Raw genomic sequence first — 15425 nt, 5'->3', positions numbered from 1 at the left:
GATCCTGCTGGGGTCTAATCTTGGATAGACACCTCTCCAACTCTGAGGATGGCCAGAGGCAACAGTGAAAAACAATCATGAGGCAAAATCAACAGAAAAACTCTGGCAATATGAATAACCAGAGTAGATCAACTCCCCAAGGATCAATGGGGTAGACACAGCACAAGATCCCATGCACAAACAAATAGTGGACATATCAGAAATTGAATTCAGAATCTGGATAGCAAATAAAATCAAATTAGAATTCCGAGCAGTAACCCAAAAGATATCTCAAGAATTCAAGGAATTCAAAGACCAAATGACCAAAGATTTTGAGATATTAAGACAAGAAGTTGCATTCCTCAAAGATCTGAAAAACATAGTAGAATCCCTCAGTAACAAAATGGAGCAAGCAGAAGAAAGGATTTCTGACATCTAAGACAAAGCTGTCGAATGCTCCCAAACTCTCAAAAAGGAAGAGAAATGGAGGGCAAAAACAGATCACTCTCTCAGAGAGCTCTGGGATAATTCGAAGAAAATCAATATTCGTCTTATAGGGATCCCCAAAAGCAATGAAGTGGCTTCACAAGGCACAGAGTCTTTTCTCCATGAGATTATGAAGGAGAACTTTCCAGACATGCCAAGAGATTCTGAAATTCAGATAGCAGACAGTTTCAGAACTCCAGAATGACTCAACACAAATAAGACATCCCCCAGATACATCATAATCAACTTCACTAAAGTTAATATGAAGGAGAAAATTCTGAAAGCAGCCAGACGAAAGAAAACCATCACCTACAAGGGGAAGAATATTAGAATAACTGCAGATCTCTCTGCTGAAAACTTTCAAGCTAGAAGAGGATGGTCATCGACTTTTAATCTCCTAAAACAAAATAGCTTTCAACCCAGGATCCTGTACCCAGCTAAACTGAGTTTCATTTATGACAGAGAAATTAAATACTTCAATGACATTCACATGTTGAAGAAATTTGCCATAACTAAACCAGCTCTCCAGGATATTCTCAGACCTATCTTCCATAAAGACCAGCATAATCCTCCACCACAAGAGTAAACCCACCCAGAAAATTTTGATCAAATTCCAACTTCCACAGTCGCAAAAGAATTAAAAATGTCCACCAGACTCTCGAAAGGCTTATCAATATTCTCAATAAATGTGAATGGTTTAAATTGTCTTCTAAAGAGGCACAGGTTGGCTGACTGGATACAAAAACTCAAGCCAGATATCTGCGGCATATAAGAATCTCATCTTACATTAAAAGACAAATATAGACTCAAGGTGAAGGGATGGTCATCTTTACTCCAGGCAAATGGAAAGCAGAAAAAAGCAGTCATTGTAATCCTATTCGCAGATGCAATAGGCTTTAAACCAACCAAAATAAGGAAGGATAAGGATGGACACTTCATATTTGTTAAAGGTAATAGTCAATATGATGAGATTTCTTTTTTTTTTTTTGTAGAGGCAGAGTCTCACTTTATCGCCCTCGGTAGAGTGCTGTGGCGTCACAACTCACAGCAACCTCCAACTCCTGGGCTTAGGCGATTCTCTTGCCTCAGCATCCCAAGTAGCTGGGACTACAGGAGTCTGCCACAACACCCGGCTAATTTTTGTTGCAGTTTGGCCTGGGCTGGGCTTGAACCCACCACCCTCGGTACATGGGGCCAGCGCCCTACCCACTGAGCCACAGGCGCCGCCCAATATGATGAGATTTCAATTATTAATATTTGTGCACCCAACCAGAATGCACCTCAATGTATAAGAGAAACTCTAACAGACATGAGCAACTTGATTTCCTCCAGTTCCATAGTAGTTGGAGATTTTAATACCTCTTTAGCAGTGCTGGATAGTCCCCCAAAAAGAAGCTAAGCAAAGAAATTTTAGATTTAAACTTAACCATTCAACATATGGACTTAATAGACATCTACAAAACATTTCATCCCAACAAAACTGAATATACATTCTTCTCATCAGCCCACAGAACATACTCCAAAATCGACCACATCCTAGGCCACAAATCTAACCTCAGCAAATTTAAAAAAAATAGAAATTATCCCTTGCATCTTCTCAGACCATCGTGGAATAAAAGTTGAACTCAATAACAACAGGAATCTGCATACCCATACAAGAACATGGAAGCTAAACAACCTTATGCTGAAGGATAGATGGGTTATAGACAAGATTAAGAAGGAAATCACCAAATTTTTGGAACTAAACAACAATCAAGACACGAATTACCAGAACCTCTGGGACACTGCAAAGGCAGTCCTAAGAGGGAAATTTATAGCACTGCAAGCCTTCCTCAAGAAAATGGAAAGAGAGGACGTTAACTTAATGGGACATCTCAAGCAACTGGAGAAGGAAGAACATTCCAACCCCAAACCCAGCAGAAGAAAAGAAGTAACCAAAATCAGAGCAGAATTAAATGAAATTGAAAACAAAAGAATTATACAACAGATCAATAAATCCAAAAGTTGGTTTTGTGAAAAGGTCAATAAAATAGATAAACCTTTGGCCAACCTAACCAGGAAAAAAAGAGTAAAATCTCCAATTTCATCAATCAGAAATGGTAATGATGAAATAACAACAGACCCCTTCAAAAATTCAAAAAATCCTTAATGAATACTACAAGAAACTCTACTCTCAGAAATATGAAAATCTGAAAGAAATCGACCAACACCTGGAAGTATGCCACCTACCAAGATTTAACCAGAACAAAGTAGAAATGTTGAATAGGCCTATATCAGGTTCTGAAATAGCATCAACTATACAAAATCTCCCTAAAAAGAAAAGCCCAGGACCAGATGGCTTTACGTCAGAATTCTACCAAACCTTTAAAGAAGAACTAGTACTATATTACTAAACCTCTTCCAAAATATAGAAAAAGAAGGAATATTACCTAACACATTCTACGAAGCAAACATCACCTTGATCCCCAAACCAGGGAAAGACCCAACAAGAAAGAAAATTATAAAACAATGTCACTAATGAATATTGATGCTAAAATACTCAATAAGATCCTAACAAACAGAATCCAACAACACATCCAAAAAATTATACACCACGACGACCAAGTGGGATTTATCCCAGGGTCTCAAGGCTACTTGAATATATGTAAATCTATAAATGTAATTCAGCACATAAACAAACGAAAAAATAAGGACCATATGGTTCTTTCAATTGATGCAGAAAAAGCTTTTGATAATATCTAGCATCCCTTCATGATCAGAACACTTAAGAAAATCTGTGTAAAAGGGACATTTCTTAAACTAATAGAGGCCATCTACAGCAAACCCACAGCCAATATCCTACTGAATGGAGTTAAATTGAAATCATTCCCATTTAGATCAGGAACCAGGCAAGGTTGCCCATTTACTCCATTGCACTTTAACATTGTAATGGAATTTTTAGCCATTGCAATTAGGGAAGAAAAGGCGATCAAGGGTATCTACATAGGGTCAGAAGAGATCAAACTTTCACTCTTCGCAGATGACATGATCGTATATCTGGAAAACACTAGGATTCTACTACAAAACTTTTAGAAGTGATCAAGGAATACAGCAATGTCTCAGGCTACAAAATCAATACCCTTAAATCTGTAGCCTTTATATATACCAACAATAATCAAGCCGATAAAACAGTCAAGGACTCTATTCCTTTCACAGTAGTGCCAAAGAATATGAAATATTTAGGAGTATACCTAACAAAGGATGTGTTGGGTAATATTATAGAGAAAGATCTCTATAAAGAGAAGTATGAAACTTTAAGTAAAGAAATAGCTGAAGATATTAACAAATGGAAAAACATACCATGCTCATGGCTGGGAAGAATCAACATCATTAAAATGTCTATACTACCCAAAGTAATATATAATTTTAATGCAATTCCTATTAAAGCTCCATTGTCATATTTTAAAGACCTTGAAAAAATAATACTTCATTTTATATGGAATCAGAAAAAACCTCAAATAGCCAAAACATTACTTAGCAATAAAAACAAAGCAGGAGGAATCACACTACCAGACCTGAGACTGTACTATAAATTGATAGTGATCAAAACAGCATGGTACTGGCACAAAAACAGAGAAGTAGACATCTGGAACAGAACAGAGAACCAAGAGATGAATCCAGCTACTTACCATTATTTGATCTTTGACAAGCCAATTAAAAACATTTCAGTGGGGAAAAGATTCCCTATTTAACAAATGGTGCTGGGTGAACTGGCTGGCGATCTGTAAAAGACTGAAACTAGACCCACACCTTTCACCATTAACTAAGATAGACTCTCACTGGATAAAAGATTTAAACTTAAGACATGAAACTATAAAAATACTTGAAGAAAGTGTTGGGAAAACTCTTGAAAGAATAGGCCTGGGTGAATATTTTATGAGGAGGACTCCCCAGGCAATTGAAGCAGTATCAAAAATACATTACTGGGACCTGATCAAACTAAAAAGCTTCTGCATAGCCAAGAACATAGTAAGTAAAGCAAGCAGACAGCCCTCAGAATGGGGGAAAATATTTGCAGGTTATACTTCTGATAAAGGTTTAATAACCAGAATCCACAGAGAACTCAAACTTATTAGCAAGAAAAGAACAAGTGATCCCATCTCAGGGTGGGCAAGGTACTTGAAAAGAACCTTCTCTAAAGACAGATGCACGATCTACAGACACATGAAAAAAAGCTCATCATCCTTAATCATCAGAGAAATGCAAATCAAAACTACTTTAAGATATCACCTAACTCCAGTAAGAGTAGCCCACATAACAAAGTCCCAAAACCAGAGATGTTGGCGTGGATGTGGAGAAAAGGGCACACTTCTACACTGCTGGTGGGAATGTACACTAATACGTTCCTTCTGGAAGGATGTTTGGAGAATACTTAGAGATCTAAAAATAGACCTGCCATTCGATCCTATAATTCCTTTACTAGGTTTATATCCAGAAGACCAAAAATCACAATATAACAAAGACATCTGTATCAGAATGTTTATTGCAGCCTAATTCATAATTGCTAAGTCATGGAAGAAGCCCAAGTGCCCATTGACCCACAAATGGACTAGCAAATTGTGGTACATGTATACCATGGAATATTATGCAGCCTCAAAGAAAGATGGAGACTTTACCTCTTTCATGTTTACATGGATGGAGCTGGAACATATTCTTCTTAGCAAAGTATCTCAGGAATGGAAGAAAAAGTATCTAATGTACTCAGCCCTACTATGAAGCTAATTTATAGCTTTCACATAAAGGCTATAACCCAACTATAGCACAAGAATATGGGGAAAGGGCCAAGGGGTAAGGTAAGGGTGGAGGGAGAGTAATGGGTGGGGCCACACCTACGGTGCATCTTAGAATGGGTACAGGTGAAACTTACTAAATGCAGAATACAAATGTCTACATACAATAACTAAGAAAATGCCATGAAGGCTACATTGAACGGTTTGATGAGAATATTTCAGATTGTATATGAAACCAACACATTGTACCCCTTGATTGCACTAATGTACACGGTTATGATTTAATAATAAAAAAAGAAAAATATTGAAGCAAAAATAAATATATAAATAAATAAAAATGAGGTAAGTTTACTTTCAAAAAAATAAAAATAATAAAATGAGACTATTTAATCATTTTAAAAGTATTTTGTAAACTGTAAAGTGCAGTATAAGATTGTTTACAAAGCATGTCTGGGACCAGATAAGTTTCCAATTATTATTTCTGGATTTAGATATCTGAAATTCCAAAAGGGTACGATATAAAAAAGACACTTTAAAAACTTTACAATATAAAGAAAATATACCTAGCACTCTGGGAGGCTGAGCCAGGAGGATCACTTAAGGTCAGGAATTGGAGACCAGTCTAAGCCAGAGCAAGACTACATTTGTACAAAAAATAGAAAAAATTAGCTGGGCTGGGTGGCACGTGCCTGTCGCAGCTACTCAGGAAACGAAACAGAAGAATTACTTGAGCCCAAGAGTTTAAGGTTGCAGTGAGCTGTGATGACATCACTGTACTCTAATTTGGGCTATACAGCAAGATAATGTCTCAAAAAAAAAATATATATATATGAAGAAAATACTTTAGAATAAAAGAAATAGTATATAACAGGGCATAGAGAATAACAAAATAGATATGTGTTAAGTGTATATATCACAGAATAATTATTTTTTAAAAAAATTTTATACTACAACCTACAGTAAGAAATAGGACTGTCAGGCCATGTGCGGTGGCTCATACCTGTAATCCTAGCACTCTGGGAGGCCAAGGCGGGTGGATTGCTGAAGTTGGATTTCGACACCAGCCTGAGCAAGAGCGAGACCCTGTCTCTAAAAATAGCTAGTCGTTGTGGCAGCTGCCTGGAGTCCCAGCTACTTGGGAGATGGAAGCAAGAGAATCCCTTGAGCCCAAGAGTTTGAGGTTGCTGTAAGGTATGATGCCACAGCACTCTACTCAAGGTGACAAAGTGAGACTCTGACTCAAAAAAAAGAAAAAGAAAGAAAGAAATATGACTGTCATAGTGTTTTAGTGCACACACATATGTGGAAATATACCAAACAAGTTTCCTGAAACAATATACTTAACCTCACCACATGGGATATACTATTTTCTATTGTATTTAATCTCATTTTAAAAATGCTAGTCATGATCCACCAAATTAATTTCATGGTCCACTAATGGGTTGCAACTGCAGTTGGAAAAATATTTTCTTAAAACTCCCTTTATCTATCATGAGAATCAATTAAAGAATGTATTTTTGTCGTCCTTTTGAACGTATCAAATATTTGTTTACCTTAAAATGGAAAAAGCATATTACACAAACTCTAAATATTTAAGAATATGAACACGACACATTTGTATATGTACCAGTTCTAATACTGAACATTATTATTTGTAGTGTTTGTTCTTTACCTTAAAAATACTGAAAAGTATCATACAATAATTTTGAAATGCATAAAATATTTTTTGGCTCAGAGAGAATGAGAGAGAGAGAAACAATTTTCTTAATAGTTTTATTGAGGTAAAATGGACATACAATAAATTGCACTATTTAAAGTGTATAATGAGGTCTGGTATAGTGGCGCATGCCTGTAATCCTAGCCCTCTGGGTGGCCAAGGCAGGAGGATCACTTGAGCTCAGGAGTTTGAAGTTGCAGTGAGTTACGATAGACCCATTGCACTCTGGCTTGTGTGAAAGTGAGACTCTGTCTTCAAAAAAAAAGTTAAATTTAAAAATAAAGTCTATAATGTCATACATTTTGACATAACAAGACATCCATGAACCTGTCACCACTATCAAGATAATGAGCTTTATGCAGCACCTCCAAAAGCTTCCTCAGGCCCCTTTGTACTCCCTTTCTGACATCCTCCCCCTTGCCTGCTAACCATTGTTATGTTTTCTATCACAATACATTTAGTTTGCATTTGCTAGAATTTTATATAAATGAAAACACAGAGTATGTGTTTTTGTTTTTTGGTTTTTTTTAGGACAGAGTTTCACTCTTTCACCACAGGCCATAGTGTGTGAGTGTATGATCGTAGCTAACTGTAAGCTTAAACTCTTGGCTCAAGCAGTTCACCTGATTCAGCCTCCCCAGTAGCTGGGACTACAGGTCCTTGCCACCACGCTTGCTAATTTTCTATTTTTAGTAAAGATAGGGTCTCACTCTTGCTCAGGCTGACCTCAAACTCCTGAGCTCACGGGATCCTCCTACCATGGCCTCTCAGAGTTGCTAGTATTACAGGCGTGAGCCACCCTGCCCAGCCACATATGTGCTCTTTTTTCATCTGGCTTCTTTTAGTTACCAGAATTATTTTTACATTCATCTATGTTGTAGCATGAATCAATAGCACATTCTATTTTATTGCAGAGGTGTATTTCCATTGTATAGCTAAACCACAGTTTATTCACTCACTTGTTGATGGACATTTGGGCTGTTTTCATTTGAGTACTATTACACACAGTAATAGTTATGTACAAGTTTTCATATCGATGTATGCTTCATTTCCTTTGGGCAAATACCTAGGAAGGAATAACTCTATCGTTTACCATTTTAAGAAAGTCTGGCTGTTTCAACAGCTTCTGTTGAAGAAGAAGCTAGGATAACAGTTCTTTTGAAAAGACCCACCAGGTACTCATCCTCCTAATGCCAAACCTTTACTTTTTTTCTTTTTTTTTCTGAGACAAGGTCTCATTCTGTGGCCCTGGGTAGACTGTCATGGCACGTCATAGCAACCTCAAACTCTTGGGCTCAAGAGATCTGGTCTCAGCCTCCCAAGGAGCTGGGACTACAGGAGCCTGCCCCAACACTGGGCTAGTTTTTCTATTTTAGTAGAGATGGGGTCTCACTCTTGCTTAGGCTGGTCTCAACTCCTAAGCACAAGCGATCCACCCACGTCAGCCTCCCAGAGTGGTGGGATTATAGGCGTGAGCCACCGTGTCAGGCCCTTGCTCTTTGACACCATGCAAAGTAGGAGTACCTCCTACTTTGGAGACAATAACCTTTGTTCTATACATTTATGAGATCATTATGTTTGAAAATTCAAGGCTGGATTAAGGTCTTAGTGGCCCCAAACACTGAAAAAAAAATTACCTTTTCCCTAAATATTAAGTCAAAATAATTAAATAATGCTAACTGTATAATATACACATATATAATGAAATCCAATACCATTCTTATTTTCCCCACAGTAACAACTTTGATTCTTTAAAACAAATATATCAAATATCTGATTTGGTCCAAAATTAATATATTGAAGGCTTTTCTTTTGCTGGAGTTCTAAGCACATGCATAGTCAGCCTGCCTGGTAGTCCTGAACATTTCACTTCATGATATAGGTTCTAATAGGTTGGTTTTTCATTTGCCTGTTACTGCTCTTGCCATTCTCACAGACTGGGTTGCCAGGCACCCCTGGTGCTTATTCACAGTCCGTGGTAGAGCATACTCTTAAAATGGGCTTCTTCAGTAAGTACTGTAGCATACTTTTTAAATGGATGGTTATACATATTTCATGTATCTGGATGCTTCTAGTGTGAGACTCTCATTTAAATTATCTTTTGTTTTACAGAGACAGGCATAATAAGAGAATGGGGGGCGGCGCCTGTGGCTCAGTCAGTAAGGCGCCGGCCCCATATACCAAGGGTGGCGGGTTCAAACCCGGCCCCGGCCAAACTGCAACCAAAAAAAAAATAGCCGGGCGTTGTGGCAGGCGCCTGTAGTCCCAGCTACCCGGGAGGCTGAGGCAAGAGAATCGCCTAAGCCCAGGAGTTGGAGGTTGCTGTGAGCTGTGTGACGCCACGGCACTCTACCGAGGGCCATAAAGTGAGACTCTGTCTCTACAAAAAAAAAAAAAAAAAAGAGAATGGGTTCTAGAATCTGCTGCTTTTCATTTTTAAACTGGTTTTGTGACTTTAAGTTATTTAGCCTTTCTGTCTCACATTCCTCATCTCAAAATGGGGGTTTAAATACCTACCTGAAATCATTGCATGAATTAAATGAGAGATCTATGTGGGAGTCTTAGAACAATGCTTGACATATAGTAGAAGTTGAAACTTTATAGCTATAGTATTGCACTCAATAATAGTGTTTGTCTTCACTAAGGGAAGAAAGCAATGGCACAGATAATTCGAATTAGTAAATGATAAAATAATTTTTCACTTGGGTCAAAAAGTTCTTTTGGCAGATTCTTTGCTATTCTTTTATATTTTACTTGGGTTTAAGTTCCTTCAGTGCATACAGACTAATCATAGAAGGAAGAAGCCCGTACAGTGGATATTCAGACAAAAAGAACTGAGAATCGAATTTAAAATGAAAGTCAAGAAAAGGATAGATCATAGGAAAATACATCTTTATAACCTTTGAATAGAGAGAAATAGAAAAAAGTTAACAGATTCAAAGTTATAATCTGTCAGCCTCAGTGATAAAATGCATATGCAGTTTATAGAAGAAAAGATAAGTTCAGTTATCACTTTGATTATGAGATTATTGAGTAATGTAGCTAACACTGTTTACCATGTGGAGATGCTATGCTACACCTATAGCGACTTTCATTTTGCAGTGAGGCATAGAACATTTAAATAACCTTGGTCTGGGCTTCAGAGCTAGTATATCTTAAAGCCTGAATAAAATTGAATTGGGTCAATTGGGTTAATTGAAATAAATAGTAAAATTTCTGTGAGAGTCACGGACTTCAAAATATCAAAGATAGAGCTTGCTATTGAGAAGAAATGTTGAGTCTTAAAAATGTTGAACATTTGAGGATGACAAAAACAATAATAAACACTATGTGAGAGTTAGAAGACAGAATTGAAATTTTTGGTGTCAGAAAAGGAACTCTTATAGTACAAGGCGTCTGATTTTAATATGGTTTTCTTGACTCTGACGGAAGAGAATCAATTAATGACAATATGTTAATAAGGACTCTTGGGAACAAGTGACAGAAACCTGTATCAAACTGGTTTGATTAAAAAAAAAAAAAAAAAAGGAAGGGGCAGTGCCTGTGGCTCAAAGGAGTGGGGTGCTGGCCCCATATACCAGAGGTGGCTGGTTCAAACCTGGCCCCAGCCAAAAACTGCAAAAAAAATTGAAAAAGGAAGAGGGAAGTAGGGATTGATTGGCTTATGTGAATTGAGAGGTTCAGACTGAAATTAGATGTTCAGTGACTATTGTCAGAAATCTGTCTTCTTTCCTTTATCTCTGTTCTGCTTTCCTGTGTCCTATGTAAGGACAAAGATGGCAGCTTTCCGCCTATATGGTTCTTATAGCTAGTATCCTGATGAAACAAATGTACACCGCCCCCCTCCCCTCCATACAATAGTTGCCAAACATTTGGAGGATGATTCAGATGATTCTCATTGGCTGGTTTGGATTTTGTGTCTGTGCTTTCACTACTCATTATGACCAAGTAAGTGAGCTGCCCAGCTTTATGCCACATGCTCACTCTTGGAGGCCTGGCTTTACATGAGGTGATCCCATCTGAGCCACGTGGACTGACAGTAGGGGAGAAACGGTTCCCTCGAATAGAGACAATATAAGGGCAGACTTTTCTTTTTTTCTTTTTTTTATTGTTGGGGATTCATTGAGGGTACAAAAACCAGGTTACACTGATTGCATTTGTTATGTAAAGTCCCTCTTACAATCGTGGACAGACTTTTCTTAAAAAGACAGGTGTCCACTATTTTCATGTTTTGATCTTTTTTTTTTTTTTTTTTTTTGAGACAGAGTCTCGCTCTGTGACCCTGTGTAGAGTGCCATAGCATCCTACCTCACAGCAAACTCAAACTCTTGGGCTTAAGTGATCTTCTTGCCTTAGCTTCCCAAGTAGCTGGGACTACAGGCATCTGCCACAACGCCTGGCTATTTTTTTTTTTTTCTCCTATCAGAACTCCTAAGCTCAGGGGATCCACCCACCTCAGCCTCCCAGAGTGGTAGGATTCCAGGCGTGAGGCACAAAACCGGTTATGATCTTTAATTGTATTGCCTGCATTGTGAGGCTAAAGTGGAAACAGCAACTTGTATCTAGCTAAGGAGGAGAAATTAAAATAGGATCAGAAGAATGTGAAGTTAGAGAGTATTTTTTACATGAGCTCTCAGGAAGTAGTATGAATTATATGTGGATGAGTAAAGTGTCACATAATTTCCTTTTGCTCTTTCAATGTATAAAGTACCCTTATGAATGCAATGTATTATTTTTAGTCCCACAAAGGTTTGGTTCATGGTACCTTGCCAGAATTTGTATATCATGGAATGGTGTAGTTTGAGGATGTTAAATATTTTATTAATCGAGGAATCCATTTGCTTTTGATTGACTTCAGTGCATTTGCATTATCGATCAGAGAAGAATTCTTACCTTCTTCATTTGTAGTCATCCTTTTGACAGGGATAATGCATTAAAACGTCACTAAGCTGTTAAGAATTATTCTAAATAGCCTATAAAAGCTCAAGCAATTGCTTTTCTCCAGCTGGCTAGATGTTTTATTATCCTTTAATAAAAATATTAAAGAGGTCAAATTCAGTTAACTTGCCATGTTCTTCGAAGTTTGCCGTAATTGTGTCATAAAGATGATTGTAGAATTTGCTGACATGAGGCTTTCATCTTTTTAATAGTTTATTGATACGTAGTTAGTATAAATTTTTATTGATATTCTACCTTTTAAAAAGAATTTGAAGTGCTTATCATGAAGGAAGTATATATATTATATATAAAATAAGGTTAACAAAAGAGAAATCAAATGCAAAACGAGGAGAAAGCAAATATGCGAATCACAAAAAGCATATACATTTATATATAGTATATGCACATATATATTATTTTCCTCTTATTTATTTTTTGTGTCGGAGTCTCACCCTGTCACCCTTGGTAGAGTGCCCTGGTGTCATATTCACAGCAACCTCAAACTCTTAGGCTCGAACAATCCTCTTGCCTCAGTCTTCTGAATAGCTGGGACTATAAGTGCCCACCACAACACCTGGTTATTTTTAAGAGACAGGTTCTCATTCTTGCTCAGGCTGGTCTCAAACCTGTGAGTTCAGGCAGTCCACCCACATCAGCCTCATGGAGTGCTAGGATTACAGATGTGAGCTACTGCACCTGGCCCTCTATTTTCCTTTATTTTATTTTATTTTTTTAAATAAATCATAGCTGTGTACTTAATGCGATCATGGAACACCATACACTGGTTTTATAGACCGTTTGACACATTTTCATCACACTGATTTTTTTTATTTATTTATTTGCAGTTTTTGGCTAGGGCTGGGTTTGAGCCCGCCACCTCGAGTATATGGGGCCGGCACCCTACTCCTTTGAGCTACAGGCACCGCCCCATATTTTCCTTTTTAAATAAACATAATTTTTCTCAAAAAGAAAAAAATAAAAAAGGAAAGAAACCTGGAATAGCTTATATTTTTATAGCAAGGTAATTGTGCCATAACTTCTTTATCTAATAATGAGTTTTGGGTATCTTCTTAGGTAACAATATCAGGGTCATTTTGCAGTTATAATTGAAGTCTGAAGAGGTTCATTTGGTTCTTAAAAGAGCCTTCTCATCTTCTTAATGGACTTGTAGCCCTCCACATTCAGCATGCCCACATGATGAAATAAAGAAATTACTTAATGATGATGGGACTTGGCTTCATATCTCTAGAGTACTGTCTCAGACCACAGCCATGTGTGACTGTTTATTTTTAAGATTAAACTAATATAAGTTACATTAAATTAAAAATTCAGTTCCTCAAGGACATTAGCCATATTTCAGATGCTCAGTATTAATTTAAATTTTAGAACATTCCATCGCTACAAGAAGTTTTCTTGGGCAGTGCTGCTCCAGAGTGTATATTTTTCATGCCTTCATTTCCCTTCCAAACTTCTACTCCCAAAACAACAGTGGCTTCCTCCAAGATTGACTTCTATAGTTTTTACAATTTGGGGAGACAGTTTTTTTTTTCAGTGATTTCTGTGATGTTTGTCACAGATGGATCTTTGTTGGCCCACCTGATAGTTCTTTCTTTTCTTTACTTTTTTTTTTTTTTTGCATTTTTGGCTGGGGCTGGATTTGAACCCGCCACCTCTGGCATATGGGGCCAGCGCCCTACCCCTTTGAGCCACAGGCACTGCCCCCCACCTGATATTTCTGTGGTAACCTGGACCAAGTTCACTAAAGAGAATAAGTAGCAAGTTCACTAAAGTGGTAAGTCCATACAGCTAGTTTTTGTTTACATATTGATCCAAAAATTCTAGATGAGGTGGTGGTTATTAGAAGCATTTACAGACTCTGTTTTCTTAAACTGCTTCAGAGATTACCTCCACCCCTGGTGGACTGTTAGTTATGATGTTGCTGTCAAACTTTACAGCAAATATGTTAGCTTCTGTAACAGATTTGGCCATCTTCATGAAACAGTTTTAATGAAGTATGATTGACATACAAAAAGCTGCAGACGTTTAATGTATACGACTTGACGAGTTTGTTCACTATTTTATTGATGTGTTCCACAAAGATGCTTCCTCCTTTTATTAGTATGTATTATTTTGGAAGAAAAATATTTTTTATAAATTTCATTCATTTAGTATAATCTGGTTAGCTTTGATTGTTGTTAAAAGAAACATATATATATATTATTTTTTTTTCTTTCCATTGGTTGGTTCTAAAATAATGTGTACACTCAGGCCTACTGAGAATGTACCAATACTGTATTGGCCTTGAGCATTCCCATCTTACATGGGTAAACTTCTTTAGTCTATCTTTTCTGTGGTGATATTCCACAAGAAGCTCCTTTAGAGAAGTTTGTTGACTATGTTGTTTCCAGTGGTACTTGATTGCTTGAGTGTACAGCAGAACGGTATGGTGAACATCTTTGTCTTGCGTAAAATAATCCTAAAATGTTTACTTTTCCCAAATGAGCTAAGGGGCATGCAATACTTACTAGTGGTCAGGTTTGGACTCTCCAGAACCACATAGAAACGGGACCACTTTCCTTCTCTCAGCTATACAAATAATCTGATTAAGAGAGGAGATGTCTTGGTCACTGAACATCTCATAAGGGAGGACTTATATTAACCACTATTGTTCTAATTTCAAGGATTTGAGGCCATTTCAGGAGTTTAAAAATTCATGATCAGTGTTTATAAAGTATTGGTCATTATAAAGCAGTGATGGAGAACAGGGGAAATAAATTATATTTATCTCAGCTTTTGTATAATTTTGCAAAACTTTAAATAGTAAAGAAATGTCCTTTGGATGAATTTAATACACCTGTTTTTGTTAATAATAGGACATTTTACTGAAACCAAAATTTGCTCAAAGTTTCATTAAGAGCCCTTTTGGAGCCGTATCTTCACTGAATGTCAGAAGTTGAATAAATCAATTAAGTAGATGCTATGCCTTATTTAAATGTAGCAATACATTATTCTTCCATAGCCACTTTTGATACAGCATAGAGATCAGATGTTATTGCTATACAAAACAATTACATTCGTGTAACATTATTTTAGATATTATGTTTATTTAGTCACTAGATCATTATTGCTGGGTACACTTTCCCTACTAGTTTGCTTTTACAAGGCATGGTGTGCAAGGCACGCGTGTCCACTGGTCACCAGTTTTAAAAACGGTTTTCCTGACTCTGATTTATTTTTACCACGTCAGACACGTTGCTGAACAGGGATTAAAGAAAGGGTTAAAGAAAATAGTTCTAATGAATAAAAGATAGAATTTCCTATATGCGCATTTTTGTTAGCCTTGCTTCCACTGAAATTCTATTTTGATTCCCTCATTCAATAGCAGTAGTAATGTTTCATGACTATCACAGCTTAAAACTCTCTCTCTCACACACACTCACACTCACACTCACACACTCTCCTCCTCCTCCTCAGGCTGCTGGTCTGGCTTAAGGCAGTAGCAGACGCCTGATTGGCGGGCTCTGTTTACTCTGTGA

At 37.2% G+C, this 15425-nt stretch overlaps 1 protein-coding gene across 2 annotated transcripts in view; it reads left to right on the top strand.

Annotated features, from left to right (window-relative positions):
• Nucleotides 1-15425, top strand: part of MAP3K13 (mitogen-activated protein kinase kinase kinase 13) — a 166395-nt gene that overhangs the window by 25435 nt on the left and 125535 nt on the right. The gene's annotated exons all lie outside the window — the stretch shown is intronic.

Source organism: Nycticebus coucang, chromosome 16 (genome assembly GCF_027406575.1).
Source record: "Nycticebus coucang isolate mNycCou1 chromosome 16, mNycCou1.pri, whole genome shotgun sequence".
Classification (NCBI taxonomy): domain Eukaryota; kingdom Metazoa; phylum Chordata; class Mammalia; order Primates; family Lorisidae; genus Nycticebus; species Nycticebus coucang.
Note: the sequence above shows the minus strand (reverse complement) of the source record. Positions and strands in the feature narration are given on the sequence as shown.